Source organism: Manis javanica, chromosome X (assembly GCF_040802235.1).
Source record: "Manis javanica isolate MJ-LG chromosome X, MJ_LKY, whole genome shotgun sequence".
Lineage (NCBI taxonomy): Eukaryota > Metazoa > Chordata > Mammalia > Pholidota > Manidae > Manis > Manis javanica.
This window is the reverse complement of record NC_133174.1, coordinates 10,165,536-10,182,930: the sequence shown is the minus strand read 5'-3', so window position 1 is coordinate 10,182,930 and position 17,395 is coordinate 10,165,536. Positions and strand designations below refer to the sequence as shown.

At 39.6% G+C, this 17,395-nt stretch overlaps 1 long non-coding RNA gene across 1 annotated transcript in view; it reads right to left on the bottom strand.

The window, feature by feature from the left end:
* The window catches only part of LOC108395147 (uncharacterized), a 113,576-nt gene that overhangs the window by 14,172 nt on the left and 82,009 nt on the right, over positions 1–17,395 (bottom strand). The window contains exon 3 of the long non-coding RNA XR_001852617.3: positions 17,047–17,192. This is a non-coding gene — a long non-coding RNA (uncharacterized lncRNA). The remainder of the gene's footprint in view (positions 1–17,046; positions 17,193–17,395) is intronic.

The following is a 17,395-nucleotide window of genomic DNA, read 5'->3' as shown; positions in this document are numbered from 1 at the left end:
CCTTCTATCCTAGTATCTATATATTTTAAATCACATAGCTAGGGGAGATGGATTGGTCTAATTCACACATTGCTCATCCACTCCCCAGAATCTCAGTAAGTGGGATGAAATAACTAGCTAAATGACCAAGCCTAGCCAGGCTTTATAGAAATACAGAATTCAGGGATCAGAGCAAAGCTCATTAGGCTTCCTAACAATGACATCTAAGACCTCAACCTTCTTTTACCACAGCGCAGTCAGCCATGCTAACAATTCATAGATTCCCTGAATAGACTTTCACGATCGTCTATATACCTTCAAACACTTGACCTTAGCACCAGGTATTTCTTGTTTTAAACTCTCTTCAGTACCCATTTTACTGCTCCAATAAGTTGAAGCCTGAGAATAAGAAACTGTGCATAGAGCCATCCCTCACTGTCCCTTCTTCCTGATCTAACTTAGCCTTTCAACTGCAGCGAAAGCTCCTAAGTTTCCCTTTAAACCAACCCCAGCTGCAGACATTGGAGGGATTACTCTACACAAGGGGACAGATCAAAGTGTATGGGAGAAAAGGAATGCAAGTTAAGAACTCTGGAACAAAGGCATGATGTGTCAATTTTAGCAATTGATTTTATATACCGTGTTTCCTCATTTATTTGTCCAGAAAACAAATCTAACTACTGATTATAGAATGCTTATAAGCCCCAAGCATTTCCCATAAACAGTTCTGTGTAATTTACATCTATTTAAAGCAGTTCGTTATCCTCTTTGCTCTCTACACTCCTGCCCCTCTACTTTTGGTTTTTTGAATACACCACTCTCTTTCCACCCCAAGTGCCTTGGAAATACTATTGCTTCTCCCTGGCTCTGCAGCCCTTCCCCATAGTTTGTTACTACCCAGCCTTTAGGCATCAACCCTTTTCTGTCTGTCTCTAGAAAACATTTTCTAAGCAAGATGTTCATGATACTATAGTTTGGCAAAACTAAGATGTCATTAACTCCAAGAATATACCACCAAGAAAAAAACATGTGGATAAAATCATAACCCACTATCAAGCATAATACATATCCCAGTTTCACAGATGTTAAACATGTTGGGGAAAATGTATGCTTTAGAACTGAAGAAATCAGTAGTTTGGTGTTAGTCAGTGATTTCTAGAAAGACTTGGTACCTGAGCTGAAAGGTGATGTCTCTTTCCATACAGTTTCTCTTTCAGTTCAAGGAATGAGAGGAAGAAAACATTACTCACAAGAGTTCCTAGGGAAGCTGCAAATGGTGGGAAGACCCAGAAATCCTGCCACTTGTTGGAGAGTTTGGAAGGAGGCCAAACACGAAGGGAGAGAGAGAGAGAGAGCAAAGGTCAGCTAAGAGCTGCTGAAATAATGGAAAGTTCTTCAGGAGGCAGTTTAAAGTCCTCTTCTAAGAGAGCCACAAGGCTGGATTAAATATCCATGCTAACCAGCTTATATGGGTTTTGTGTGTTTTTTTAAATTAAAGTATGATTGATATGCACTCTTATGAAGGTTTCACATGAAAAAACAACGTGGTTACTAAATTTACCCATATGATCAAGTCCCCACTCATACCCCAATGCAATCACTGTCCATTAGTGCAGGAAGTTTCCAGAGATCCACTATGCCCCTTCTCTGTGATACACTGTTCTCCCCATGATACCCCACACCATGTGTACTAAACATAATACCCCTCAGCCCCCTTCTCCCTCCCTCCCTACCTGCCCTTCCACATCCCTCTCCTTTGGTAACCACTAGTTCATTCCTGGAGTCTCGGAGTCTGCTGCCATTTTGTTTCTTCAGTTTTGCTTCATTGTTATACTCCACAAATGAGGGAAATCATTTGGCATTTGTCTTTCTCCACCTGGCTTATTTCACTGAGCATAATGTCCTCCAGCTCCGTCCATGTTGTTGCAAATGGTAGGATTTGTTTCTTTCTTATGGCTGAATAGTATTCCATTGTGTATATGTACAACCTCTTCTTTATCTATTCATCTACAGATGGAAACTTAGGTTGCTTCCATATCTTGGCTATTGTAAAAAGTGCTGCGATGAACATAGGGGTGCATATGTCTTTTTGAATCTGAGAAGTTGTATTCTTTGGGTAAATTCCAAGGAGTGGGATTCCGGGGTCAAATGGTATTTCTATTTTTAGTTTTTTGAGGAACCTCCATATTGCTTTCCACAGTGGTTGAACTAGCTTACATTCCCACCAGAAGTGTAGGAGGGTTCCCCTTTCTCCGCAACCTCGCCAACATTTGTTGTTCTTAGTCTTTTCGATGCTGGCCATCCTTACTGGTGTGAGGTGATATCTCATTGTGGTTTGAATTTGCATTTCCCTGATGATTATTGATGTGGAGCATCTTTTCATGTGTCTGTTGGCCATCTGAATTTCTTCTTTGGAGAACTGTCTCTTCATATCCTCTGCCCATTTGTTAATTGGGTTATTTGCTTTTGGGGTGTTGAGGTGTATAAGTTCTTTATATATTTTGGATGTTAACCCCTTGTTGGACATGTCATTTACAAATATATTCTCCCATACTGTAGGATGCCTTTTTGTTTTGTTGATGATATCCTTTGCCGTACAAAAACTTTCTAGTTTGATGTAGTCCCATGAGCTCATTTTTGCTTTTGTTTCCCTTTCTTGAGGAGATGGGTTCAGGAAGAAGTTGCTCATGCTTATATTCAGGAGATGTTTGCCTATGTTGTCTTCTAAGAGTTTTATGGTTTCAAGACTTACATTCAGGTCTTTGATCCATTTCGAGTTTACTTTTGTGTACGGGGTTGAACAATAATCCAGTTTCATTCTCTTGCACTTTTGCCAACACCAGCTGTTGAAGAGGCTGTCATTTCCCCATTGTATGTCCATGGCTTCTTTATCATATATTAACTGACTGTATATGGTTGGGTTTATATTAGGGCTCTCTAGTCTGTTCCATTGGTCTATGGGTCTGTTCTTGTGCAAGTACCAAATTGTCTTGATTACTGTGGCTTTGTAGTAGAGCTTGAAGGTGGGGAGTGTAATTCCCCCTGCTTTATTCTTCCTTCTCAGGATTGCTTTGGTTATTCGAGGTCTTTTGTAGTTCCATATGAATTTTAGGACGATTTTGTCTAGATTTTTGAAGAATGCTGTTGTTGGCATTTTGATAGGAATTGCATTGAATCTGTAGATTGCTTTAGGCAGGATGTCCATTTTGACAATATTAATTCTTCCTATTCATGAGCATGGAATGTGCTTCCATTTATTGGTAACTTCTTTAATTTCTCTCATGAGTGTCTTGCAGTTTTCAGAGTATAGCTCTTTCATTTAGTTGGTTAGGTTTATTCCTAGGTATTTTATTATTTTTGATGCAATTGTGAATAGAATTGTTTTCCTGATTTCTCTCTCTGCTAGTTCATTGCTAGTGTACAGGAATGCCACAGATTTCTAGGCATTAATTTTGTATCCTGCAACTTTGCTGAATTCAGATATTAGATCTAGTAGTTTTGGAGTGGATTCTTTAGGGTTTTTTATGTACAATATGTCATCTGCAAACAGGGACAGTTTAACTTCTTCCTTGCCAATCTGGAGGCCTTTTATGTCTTTGTGTTGTCTGATTGCTGTGCTTAGGACCTCCAGTACTATGTTGAATAGAAGTGGGGACAGTGGGCGTCCTTGTGTTGTTCCCAATCTTTGAGGAAAAGCTTTCAGCTTCTCGCTGTTAAGTATAATGTTGGCTGTGGATTTATCATTTATGGCCTTTATTATGTTGAGGTACTTGCCTCTATACCCATTCTGTTGACAGTTTTTATTATGAATGCATGTTGAATTTTGTCAAATGCTTTTTCAGCATCTATGGAGATGATTATGTGGTTTTTGTCCTTCTTTTTGTTGATGTGGATGATGCTGATGGATTTTCAAATGTTGTACCATCCTTGCATCCCTGGCATAAATTCAACTATATCATGATGGAAGATCTTTTTGATGTATTTTTGAATTCTGTTTGCTAATATTTTGTTGGGTATTTTTGCACCTATGTTCATCAGGGATATTGGTCTGTAAGTTTCTTTTTTTGTGGTGTCTTTGTCTGATTTTGGTATTAGAGTGATGCTGGCCTCATAGAATGAGTTTGGAAGTATTCCCTCCTCCTCTATTTTTTGGAAAATTTTAAGATGAATGGGTATTAGGTCTTCACTAAATGTTTGATAAAATTCAGTGGTGAAGCCATCTGTTCCAGGGGTTTTGTTCTTAGGTAGTTTTTTGATTACCAGTTCAATTTCGTTGCAGGTAATTGGTCTGTTCAGGTTTTTTGTTTCTTCCTTGGTAGGCCTTGGAAGGTTGTATTTTTCTAGAAAGTTGTCCATTTCTTCTAGGTTATCCAGTTTGTTAGCATATAATTTTTTATAGTATTCTCTAATAATTCCTTATATTTCTGTGGTGTCCATCATGATTTTTCCTTTCTCATTTCTCATTTTGTTTATGTGAGTAGACTCTCTTCTTTTCTTGATAAGTCTGGCGAGGGGTTTACCTATTTTGTTTATTTTCTCAAAGAACCAGCTCTTGCTTTCATTGATTCTTTCTATTGTTTTATTCTTCTCAGTGTTATTTATTTCTGCTCTAATCTTTATTATGTCCCTCCTTCTACTGACTTTGGGCCTCGTTTGTTGTTCTTTTTCTAGTTTCATTAATTGTGAGTTTAGACTGCTTATATGGGATTGTTCTTCTTTCCTGAGGTAGGCCTATATTGCAATATACTTTCCTCTTAGCACAGCCTTGGCTGCATCCCACAGATTGCGGTGTTGAATTATTGTCATTTGTCTCCATATATTGCTTGATCTCTGTTTTTATTTGGCCATTGATCCATTGGTTATTTAGGAGCATGTTGTGAAGCCTCCATGTGTTTGTGGAATTTTTCATTTTCTGTGTGTAATTTATTTCTAGTTTCATACCTTTGTAGTCTGAGAAACTGGTTGGTACAATTTCAATCTTTTTGAATTTACTGAGGCTCTTTTTGTGGCCTAGTATATGATCTATTCTTGAAAATGTACCATGTGCACTTGAGAAGAATGTGTATTCTGCTGCTTTTGAATGTAGTGTTTTGTAGATGTCTGTTAGGTTCATCTGTTCTATTGTATTGTTCAGTGCCTCTGTCTCCTTAGTTATCTTCTGTCCAGTTCATCTGTCCTTCAGAGTGAGTGGAGTGTTGAAGTCTTCTAGAATGTATGCATTGCATTCTATTTCCCTTTTAATTCTGTTAGTATTTGTTTCACATATGTGGGTGGTCCTATGTTGGGAGCATAGATATTTATAATGGTTATATATTCTTGTTGGATGGATCCCTTTTTCATTATGTAATGTCCTTCTTTGTCTCTTGTGACTTTCTTTGTTTTGAAGTCTATTTTGTCTGCTACAAGTACTGCAACTCCTGCTTTTTTCACTCTGTTAGTTGCATAAAATATCTTTTTCCATCGTTTCACTTTTGGTCTGTGTATATCTTTGTGTTTAAAGTGAGTCTCTTGTAGGCAGCATATAGATGGGTCTTGTTTTTTTTATCCATTCAATGACTCTATGTCTTTTGATTGGTGCATTCAGTCCATTTACATTTAGGGTGATTATCGATAGGTATGTACTTATTCCCACTGCAGTCTTTAGATTCGTGGTTACCAAAAGTTCAAGGTTAACTTCCTTACTATCTAAGAGTCTATCTTAACTCACTTAATATGCTGTTGCAAACACAATCTAAAAGTTCTTTTCTTTTTCTCCTCCTTTTTCTTCCTCCTCCATTCTTTATATATTAGGTATCATATTCTGTATTCTTTGTCTATGCTTTGATTGATTTTGGAGATAGTTAATTTAATTTTGCATTTGCTTAGGAATTAGCTGTTCTACTTTCTTTACTATGGTTTTATTACCTCTGCTGACAGCTGCTAAACCTTAGGAACACCTCCATCTATAGCAGTCCCTCCAAAATAGACTATAGAGATGGCTTGTGGGAGGTAAATTCTCTCAGCTTTTGCTTATCTGGAAATTGTTTAATCCCTCCTTCAAATTTAAATGATAATCTTGCTGGATAAAGTAATCTTGGTTCCAGGCCCTTCTGCTTCATGGCATTAAATACATCATGCCACTCCTTTCTGACCTGTAAGGTTTCTGCTGAGAAGTCTGATGTTAGTCTGATGGGCTTTCCTTTGTATGTGATCTTATTTCTCTTTCTGGATGCTTTTAATAGTCTGTCCTTATCCTTGATCTTTGCCAGTTTTATTACTATATGTCTTGGTGTTATCTTCCTTGGGTCCCTTGTGTTGGGAGATCTGTGGCTCTCCATGGCTTAAGAGACTATTTCTTTCCCCAGAATGGGAAGTTTTCAGCAACTACCTCCTCAAAGACACTTTCTATCCCTTTCTCTTCCTCTTCTTCTTCTGGTACCCCTATAATGCAAATATTGTTCCCTTTGGATTGGTCACACAGTTCTCTCAATGTTCTTTCATTCTTAGAGATCCTTTTTTCTCTCTGTGCCTCAGCTTCTTTGTATTCCTTTTCTCTAGTTTCTATTTCATTTATTGTCTCTTCCACTGTACCCAACCTGTTTTTAATACCCTCCATCGTGCTCTTCAGTGATTGGATCTCTGACCTGAATTCATTCCTGAGTTCTTGGATATCTTTCTGTACCCCCATTAGCATGTTGATGATTTTTATTTTGAACTCCCTTTCAGGAAGAGTCATAAGGTCCATATCATTTAAATCTTTCTCTGGATTTATATTAATTTTACTCTGGACTAGGTTCCTTTGGCATTTCATATTTTTATATGGCGCCCTCTCGTGTCCAGAAGCTCTACTCTGGAGGTGCTCAGCCCCTGAAGCAATGTTAGGGGTCACAGGGGAGTGGTACTGGTGCCTGGCGGGAGGAAAGAGCTGTTCCCCACCTCCCGGCTGCTGTGCCTGTCTCCACTGCCTGAGCCAGTGGGCCGAGCACATGGGTGTAAGCTTTTGTCCCAGAGCAGCTGGATATGGATCCCTGCTTTCCACAAGCAGCTGGAATCTCAGTCTCTCCAGGAATTCTGCCTGTATTAGCTTTCCAACCCCGTAATCACACGAGTATGATGAAAGCACCATGAAAAGTAGGTTTGTGCTCCCAGAGCAGATCTCCGGAGCTAGGTATTCAGCAGTCCCAGGCCTTCCACTCCCTTCCTGTTCCATTTTTCTTTCTCCCACCGGTGAGCTGGGGTGGGGGAAGGGCTTGGTTCCCACCTGGCCACAGCTTTGGTACATTACCCTATTCCATGAGGTCTGCTCTTTTCTCCAGGTGTATGCAGTCTGGCGCCATCCTCTTTCCTGTTGCTCTCTCAGGATCAGTTGCACCAACTATATTTGCTAATTTTATCCAGTTTTAGGAGTAAGCCTCTGTCTCTCCTCTCACACCACCATCTCTTTAATCCAATTTCCGGGTTTTGTGTTTTTTTAAGTGACAGAGTGACCTCTGGTAGGGCAGAATGAAGATGACCAACATGAATTCAGCAATGGAGATGGAGGGGACCCTGTGCAAGTCTGGCCTACAATTGAGAGTTCAGGGGAAAGAGCCCCATATTTGCTCAAATTGTGCAATTGGTGGAGGTGGGGGGAGGGGGCATGGGTCTGAGCCACATTAATCTTCCAGAGCAGGAGGTGGGGTCTAGGTGATCTGGGATCTATAGGTTCATCTTTTACCTGCCTGAGGACCAGGGAAAGTGCCACCAAGCAGAACTCAGCAGTAGGATTTTTCTGGTCAAGAATCTAGCACCCAGAGAAGCTAATGGAATTTGACCCATGAAATACCATTTAGGGATACACAGCTGGTGAGCACTAAGATTTGCTAGAAATATTGATGATAGGTGCTACGGACTGAATGTGTCCCCTCAAAATTCTATGTTGAAGGCCTAATCTCCAATGTGATGGTATTTGGCGGTGGGGCCTCTGGGAGGAAATAAGGTTTAGATGAGGTGATAAGGATGGAGCTTCCATTATGAGATTTATGCCCCTATTAGGAGATGAAGAGACCAGAGCCTTCTCTCTCTGCACTGTGGGAGGGCACAACAAAAAGGCAACCATCTATCAACCAGGAAAAGGGCCCTCACCAAGAACCTGGCCACACTGGCATGCCAGTGTCAGACTGCAGCCACCAGAACTGTGAGAAGTGAGTACTTCTGTCTAAGCCACTGAGTCTATGGCATTCTGTTGTGCAGTCCAAACTCACTGTAACACTGTAATTTGCTACCATAACAAAATGTCTTCATGAGACCTGGATAATTCTGGAAGGATTAGTTCAGCTGTACTGTGCAGGTATGCACATCTGGGCTGAGGTGGCCGAATAAATCTGCTTTCCAGCCATTCTCAAAGTAGTCTCCTAGCAACTTCAAGTAGAAACAAAAGCACAGTGTGACTTCCTAATGGGCCCTAGGAAATTAACCCCAGCCAGGAGGAAGAACAAAATACTCCAAGAAGTGGAAGACCCTGGCTCTGTTTATACTCCCCACTAAGTGTGGGCAGCAAGGGCTACCAGCATGGGCTTGCAGCCCCACAGAGACACAGACCCCCAGCCACAGCTCAACATAGGGTTTTAGACACAGGATGGTTAGCTAAGGTGGATAGGAAAGGTACTTGTGTGAAGCAGACCCGGTGGGGGCCATGGGAGCCCCATTTAAAGGGGGTCTAGAATCAGCACTTGCTGAGTATGGCTACATGAGGAAGCAATGATGCATTGGCAGATCTTCCAGTGAAGGAGATAAATGGAATTCTGATGTCCATGGTAATTTTCTAGATCTTTAAATACTGGCAACCAATTTAATTTTTTTCATAATACTCTGAGACTAGTCTGAAGAGCTGATGTATTCATCAGGCTTCCTGTTTATCATCTCCAGGCAGTGTGGCTCTGGGTAGTCTAGCCCTCTGCTTCACCCTCCCTAACCTTACAAGAACCCTCTATAATAATCGCTCCAGATTATAGCATCATTGAATGTACAGAAATGTGCTTGAGGCAGAGATGAAGGAGGAGCCAACAGAGGAGGTCCTATGGAGCTGGTCACTACCTAGTAGCAAATACAGCTGATTAATCCATGTCGAGGGCTACCTTCCACTGATTCTCAGGACAGTCAGAAAAGGGTAGAGCAGCAGTGGGGTGGGGATAGAGGTTACCCAGGCAGAGCTGGGCAGTCACCCTGGCAGCCAGAGGAGCCTATGTGAGAATTTTAAGGCAGTAAAGCACTCGGTGCACTTGGGGAATGGGAGGAATACCAGGAGGCTGGCCCAGGGTGAGTTGGGTAAGTGCGGTATGAGATGAGACTGGAGTAGTGGGATCAAAAGGATAACAGGGCCTGGGGGCACATGGTAAGCATTTAGGCTTTGTCCAAGAGCTATGAGGAGTTACTGGATGGACAGAAACAGGCCTGACTTGATTTGTGTTTCAAAAAAATCACATTAGAGCAGGGTTTCTCATCATGGACACTATTGTTATTTGGGGCCAGATAATTCTTTGTCCTGAGGGGTTGTCTTGTGCACCGGAGGATGTTTAGCTGCATCCTGGTCTCCACCCAGGAGATGCCAGTACCAAGTCCCTCCTCTGCCATGACAACCAAAACTGTCTGCAAACAATAGAGGCCTGCCATGGAATGCCGCACAGCAATGGAAAAGAGCGTACAACAGTAAGGATGTATCTCACTCATGATACTGAGTGAAACAAGCCAGACACAAGAGTATCTATTATACAGTTCTGTTTATATGAAGTTCAAAAACAGTCAGAACTCATCTATGGTGATAGGTAACAGAAAAGTGGTAACCCTTGGAGGAAGGTGCTGATTGGGAGGTATTCTTCTGAGGTGCTGGGAATGATCTAGATCTTAACTTGTGTAATGGTCACACAAGTGGAAGCTTATGCAAAAATTCATCATGTTGTACACTTAAGATTTTTGCTCTGTGTGTTTTTTTGTTTATTTTAAACCTCAACTACAAATAATCTTAAAAAGCCCCCCAAGTAATTCTTATATGTGGCCAGAATTGAGAACTACTGCCATCAGGCTATCACGTCTGTCAGAGTATTGTTCCCCTACCCATCCTCAGCTTTGTCCTCAGGTAGCAGATTTCACCATGTCATTCGTTGCTCTTATAAAACCACCCATGACGCTTCTGAGAGACCAACACAGAAAGCAATAGTGCATTATTTGAAATTCCTAGCAAAGTTATTATCTTCATTACTTCAGCTTTCTGCATTCCACAATTGCTAATGGGAGTTGAGAATTCTTTTGTCCGTCCTTAAACTCTGCAGGTGAAGCCCATACATCCACGAAGAAATCTATGGCATAAACAGCTGACCTTTTCACATTTCCCTTGTTTAGAACTTTGTCATCTTCACGGCAAGTACAAGCAAGGAATTATGGAACAGTAGAATAATGCAGGAGCCTGAGAAATAATCCACTCTGAGGCCCAGACAGGTGAAGTGGTTTGCCCTATGTCACCCAAGAAATCAGTGATCTGATGCTTTCACTACACTGATGCCCCAGCGCTGCCATTCACGTGCATTTCTGAATACAGAAATACTGGCCCCACAACCCACAGCCACCTGGTGGAATGTGGAGTTGAGAGCAGAGGCCTTGGGAAGCTTGGTTTTTGTCTACTGAATATTTTTCCACCCAGGCATCAGCTAAAAACGCACCTTTTATCTTCACCATTACACTCTGTTGACATAGCACCAATAATGTTGGGGCTCTTGTGTGCACCTGGTCACTCATCTGAGGGTGCAGGATTACCCCCAAATTATCTCAATCTGAAAAGTGAAGAGAGTGAAAGAAGAGTGGAAGCGTTACAGTGCAAAAGACACTAATCTGATAAAGGGTTCTAATCCAAATCTGCCTTTTAGCTGACCTTAAGCAAATCATTAAAACTTCAAGAGCTGAAGTTTGCTAATCTATAAAATGGTAAAATGAGCTATGAGTCAGGTATTTCACTGGCTATTACAACAATCAAATGAGACAAGGTTTATGAAACTACCACAAGCCTCTACCCAAACACACAGGCTTCCTCCCTTGTTTTTGTGCTACTATGTGTGTCTGTGAAGTCAAAGGAGAACTATGCTAGAAATGAGCTGGTGGATGGTTTCTCTGGTAAAATAACTTCCAGCAAAAGATATCTTGTTAATAAGCTACTCTGTATACTATAACATATATTTCACAATTAATCTACCTCCTGCAGGTGTCAAAATAATTGGCCTATAATATTTCTAAAATATAGTCAGCCATCACTGGATTTCTTATGTGCATATACATTTGTATAATGATGGATGAATTTACATGTTGTGCATCTTTCCAGATTTTAGGCTTCCTTTACTCTTATAAAAATCACAAGTCTTGTTACAAAATGTACGAGTCTCTAAGCATGGCTACCATTTTCTTCAGCATAAAAATCAGTGATGGATAAAGGGGCACAAAAATCCTCAATCATAATATAAGCTGGTCATGGGTATAGTAGTACAGCATGGAGAATATAGACAATGATTCTGTAACATCTTCCTATGTTGACAGATAGTAACCGCACTAGTGGGGGGGGGGTGAGGATTTAATAGTATGGAAACTGTTGAACCGCAGTGTTATATATTTGAAACCAATATAAGATTGTATATCAGCAATACTGCAATAAAAAAAAAGAAGTGAGAAAAAAACTGAGTGATGGAAGCAGTGTTCCACTGTTAGCCTGGAGATAAGTAGCCATTGATAAGAAATGTGGAATTTTTCCTCCACTGGTCAGAGAAGAAATGGTTCCAGGTTTGCTGCCCAACTCCATCATGACAGCAGTCTCAACCTCATTAAGTTGGCAGAATACCTGAGGCAGAAGCATTGCTGCCACCACCTTTTTATCTGCTAGAGGGAAAAGATTTTACCTACCCTAATCCAACCTGAGTGGAAACAGAGAGGAGGTGGCCCCAATAGAAACCAACGACTAGCACTGTTGATTGGCTATTCTAAAGCGATTCCCAGCCCCATTCTCCCTTGCAGCTCACACTACGGAGAGTGGCAAGTCAAATGTTTTTCAATATTCCCTTGCAGCTTTCCATTGTGATATGACCCAGCTCTGGTACATGAGATACAATTGAATTTTTTAGCTTTTTTTGTCCATAGGGCCTATCTCACTAGGAATGTACAGTCAAATTACTATGGTTTAGAGTCATTTTAAACATTTCTTCTTTCTTTACTTTTGCCACTAACTTACTATACCTTTTGCCACTAACTTTTTATACCATTAGATTTGTTTAAACTTGCATCCACTAATTTTAACATCTATTAATAATTCTTGCCTAAAACAATTTGGCCAAATGGTGATTTTCTATTTCCATCATTCTTTCTGTATTTAGTATTGAAATTCTATCCCCACAAAAAGAAGTTTTCCTTCTCTTTCATTTATTATTTTACTCAATTATTTATTTGTATCAGTATGGATTCATGGATATTTATCTTATTCTATAAGAGATTGTAATCCATTACTATCATTATCTGTTTTGTTGCTCATATTTTCCAAGATTTGGTCATTAGAGCTCCTTCAGCTGGGGTCCTGTGTCCTTTCAACACATCCCCAAGATTTTTTAGCACTTTTACTTTCTGACACCACAAGATGTTTCAAGCTCTTCCTATATTTTCTCTGCCTCAGTCCTGGAATCCATCAATTCCTGTTATTGGAGAATGGTATTTTAAAAGTAAGATTTAGGCACTCACTCTGTGTGCTCCTTGCTATTGGGATGTCATTGAACTTCATCAAAATTAAATTTTTTGCTTTGCAAAGGATACTGTTAAGAAAATAAAAAAACAAGCCCCAGAAATTGGGAGAAAATATTTCTAAAGCACATATCTAGTAAAGGACTTGTCCTCAGAGTATAAAAACAAAACTCAAAACTCAATAGTAAGAAAATAGACAATCCAATTAAAAATGGGCCAAAATTTGAACAGATGCTTCACCAAAGAAGATGCATGGGTGGTAGATAAGCATATGAAATGATGCTCGACATTGTTAGCCATTTGAATATGCAAATTAAGCCACAATGACATACTACTGTACTCCTACTGAATGGCCAAAACTAAAAAACAAAAAAACTGACAGTATCAAGCGCTGGCAAAGATGCAGAGCAATTAGAGCAGTTTGACAGTTTCTTATAAAGTTACATACACTTAACGCACAACTCAGCAATCCCACTTCTAGGAATTTACCCAAGGGCAGTACAAACTTATGTTTACACAAAGACCTTACATGAATTTTATACTGGCTTTATTCATAATCACCAAAACCCAGAAAACAACCCAAACATCCTCCATTGGAGAATATATAAACAAGCTGTTACACTTCTACAGGGAAATCTTTCTTCTTAGCAAAAAATGGAACAAACTACTGACCCATGCAACAACATGGATGAATCTTAAATGCATTAGGCCAGATGAAAGAAGCCAGACCCAAAAGGCTACATCCTATATGATTCCATATACATGACATTCTGGAAGAGGCAAGACTAGATCAGAGTTTACCAGGGCCTGGGATTAGGGCACAGAATAAGTACAAAAGGGCATCAGGGAACTTTTTGGGTTAATGGAAATGTTCTGTGTCTTGCTTGTCAATGGTACATCTTATATAACTGTGAGATGTAACATGTCATGGTGGTTACATGTATTTGTCAAATTTCATAGACCTATATACCAAAAAGAATGAATTTTCCTATATATAATTTATTCCTCAGTAAAAAAGAAAAAGACAGGAGAGCAGACAAGTTCAAATCACATCTCTGAAAATGCATATTATCCATGCCTTGTCAAATGCTGCCCACGACACTTAACAGGGTGCCATTTAAATTTTCTATAACTTTTTGTGTTTGACTATAAGCCTGGAAATAGCCAGGAAACATCACGTGGATAAAGTACCTTGTACAACTGGAATGGGGTTTTACAAGAAATGATGAGAAAAGCAGCTATTCTTCTACACTGATAAAAGGTGTAAGAAGTAAACCATGTTAAGAGGCTTAAAGGCCTGAGCTCTGGAAATCTTAATTTAAGAGAGGCGGGTGGGCCAATTACTCCCTTTGAATAAAAGGCAGAAAATCTTCCCCAGCTTTGTCCAAGCCAGTGAGTCATTCTGAGTGAATCTGTTCAGAACAATTCCTCAAGGCAACAGGCCTGGCTCCTTACAGTGGTGGGGAAGAGGTGCCAGCCATCCCTGAAGAAGAGCTTTCTCTTCTGTCGGCCTCTAAACCCAAAGTCAGGTAGGTTTTCATCCTAATGTCCTTCTCCCCATCTTCTTCATCCCTTATAGCCATTCTGTACTCATCAGGCCTGGAGTCTGCAAACTATGGCCCACGGGCCAAATTCAGCCTGCAGCATGTTTTTTTACAACCTGTGAGTGAAGAGTGGTTTTTCACATTTTTATAATGGTTGAAAGAAATCAAAAAAGGATAATATTTCATGAAACATGAAAATTATATGAAATTTGGATTTCGGTGTCCGTAAATAAAGTTTTATTGGAACACAACCACATCCCTTTGTTTTTCTATTAGCTGTAACTACCTTAGCTCTACAACAGCACAGTTGAGGAGCTGCAAAAAAGACTGTGTGACTTGCAAAGCCTAAAATATTTACTATCTGGTCCTTTACAGAAAAAGTTTGCTGACCCCAGTTTAGGTATTTCCATTCTGTTGCTTCTATGGTGTTGTCTAGAGTATAAATTTATAAAAAGGCAAGGCCCAGCAGCATCCTTTACACACTAGATGATGTCTCCAGGACATCATAACAATTTGTGCTCTTGGATAATACTTTTTGCTGCTGCTAAGCAGAATGAAGACACCTAGCGTAGCAATATAAATAATCTGAGGAAACTGTGGATTCCTTGCTGCTAAAATTATCTACTTAGGTATTCCATAGTTAAGAGTATTCCACTCATAGGAAATTTGTAGAGTCCAAATCAATAACTATTCACTAAGTATTACTTCACAATAATCCAATCACTCAACTCAAAGGCCATATTACCAGTCTGTCAACTCTGCAAGTTACATGGCCTTTCCAATATAAGTACAGTTGACCACTGAACAATGCAAGGGTTAGGGGTGCCCACCCCCTGCAGTCACAAGTCCACCTATAACTTTTGACTCCTCAACAACTTAACTACTAACAGCCTACTGTTGACTGGAAGCCTTACCAAAAACAATTAACACATATTTTGTATGTTACATGTGTTATATACTCTATTCTTGTAATAAAGTAAGCTAGAGAAAAGAAAATGTTTTTCAAATTGTTGCAAATTCTTCCCCAAATTTCCAATATATTTCCTGGAAAAAAAATGCACATTTAAGTGGACCCATGTAGTTCAAACCCATGCTGTTCAAGGTCAACTGTATAAATGTAACAATCATATTCAGAGTTGTGATGGCCAGTTATACTGATTCTGGGCATTTGTCTACACACCTGTTCACATTTTAGCATTGCTCAGATTTTATTTTGACATTACTCAGATTATGAGGCCAAATGATACACTGAAAAGAATGCTGGACCAAGAATAGCACTTACGAGTCCAAAAATTTAAATTTAAATTCTTGGTTATACCACTTAGATTGGATGAATTTCCTAACATCTTGTATCCCTAATGTCCTCATCTGTAAAATAGGAATAAAAATTGCACCTCACAGGAATTCTAAGAAGTAGTAATAATTATGTGAAAGCATCATGCTCATATTACTATGAAGATGATATGGTTCATTCTATTTTGTGATCCCCTTCCCTTACACTCCCTCAACCTCAATGAATTACTTCTCTGCTACTGGGAAAGCCAATCTGCACAGTAAAAGGTTTTCTTAATCAGTGTGACCAGTAAATCATTAAAAAATCAGCTGTTTAAACTTGTTGATTAATTGCTCCTATAAACTCACTTGACTAATGTTTGTCCCTTAAGCAGACCAAGACTAAACAGTTTAATATTGTTTTTATTCTGTGCTTAGGAAAATAGTGTCATTTTGAATTAGCAGGATCAAAGATATCTCACTAATAGGAGATTATAATCAATTAATTATGAGCTACACTGCTGTAAAGAGAAAATATTTACTTCCCTTCCACAGTCTTCTTATCCTTCAAAAAAATGGGGGTGCATCATCAAATACAAAAATGAAGATCTGCTTTAACGAGTTCTGAAGTAACAATTCAAAGTGTTATTAACCTCTTCTATGGAAAACATACCTATGAAGGGTCATCAAGGGACAAAAACAATTGGCTCTAGATGCCATTATGAATAATGTCAACTGCATACATGTGTGCCAATTTGATTGATGTTGAAAAAAAAATATTGTAAAATTTTTATATTCAGAAGACCCACCTCTTTACCAAAAGAGGACTCTTCAAAGGGTTTTCTTTGGTTACTGATTATTTCTGAGATCTGTTACTGGAGAACCAATATAATGAACTTCGGTTTACCTCAGACACAGGTCAGAAGCTATAGAAGAAATAGGAACTACTCAAGCCTATGCTTCCTTTTGAAGGCTAAGAGTCCTGGGTGGAAGGGCTAAGCTGAAAATGGCAGGCTGGTGCAGGGCAAATTGGAAGGCCAGTCAAATTCAGCCAGTTAAATGGTAATTAATTCCAGTGTCACCTTGGCCAATCCATTTTCAAACCAAATATCTGTGATGAATTCATTTATCAATTCAATAACCATTCCCTTAATGCCAATGGTGTACAGGTCATGTGCTAAGCACTGGGGATTTAATAGCACCAAACTGGTGGTCAGAGGCCTAAGTTCTAGCCCTAAATCTAATATAACCAGTTGTGTGAAATGGGCAAGTGTTGCTTTATGAGCCAGGTCTTGAGTTCACAAATGTTCTCTCTCCATTCTGATGCAATTCGGTGAGTTACTCTTGGGCGTTCTTGGTCCAAATCATGCTGGTGTTATTACAGAGAATCTATTTGCTTTAATAGGGCAGTGATTAAAAGATTCAGAATTATGAAAGACTTTGGTTAGAAGGGTGGCAGTTGTTGTTTAACCAGTCTCTTTTATTCTACTGAAGATTATATACACAATAAGAATCTGACATGACTCACGAAGTTTGTTGGGCATTGGCTTGTGAGGTTTCTCTGCTTTATTTGTCTTCTGTTACCAAGCAGTAAAGATCCCACACTGAACCAGGTCATGCTCCCTTGGATGAGTCTTGGCCTCAGACAAAAAGGTCTGCTTTGCTCTTTAAAACCTAGGATGATTAAGAACAATGAGGAAAGAAAAAAGCAACCTCTGGTACCCAAAACTAATCTGATGTTCACTACTAGACCTTAATACTTTTACAAGCTTGCCTGACACTCACAGCCATGCCATTTTTGTTCTCCTGTGGGGCATAAACAAATGCACAGAATACCATCTTCAATCAAGGCTACTCTGAGATCATGATAAAAATGA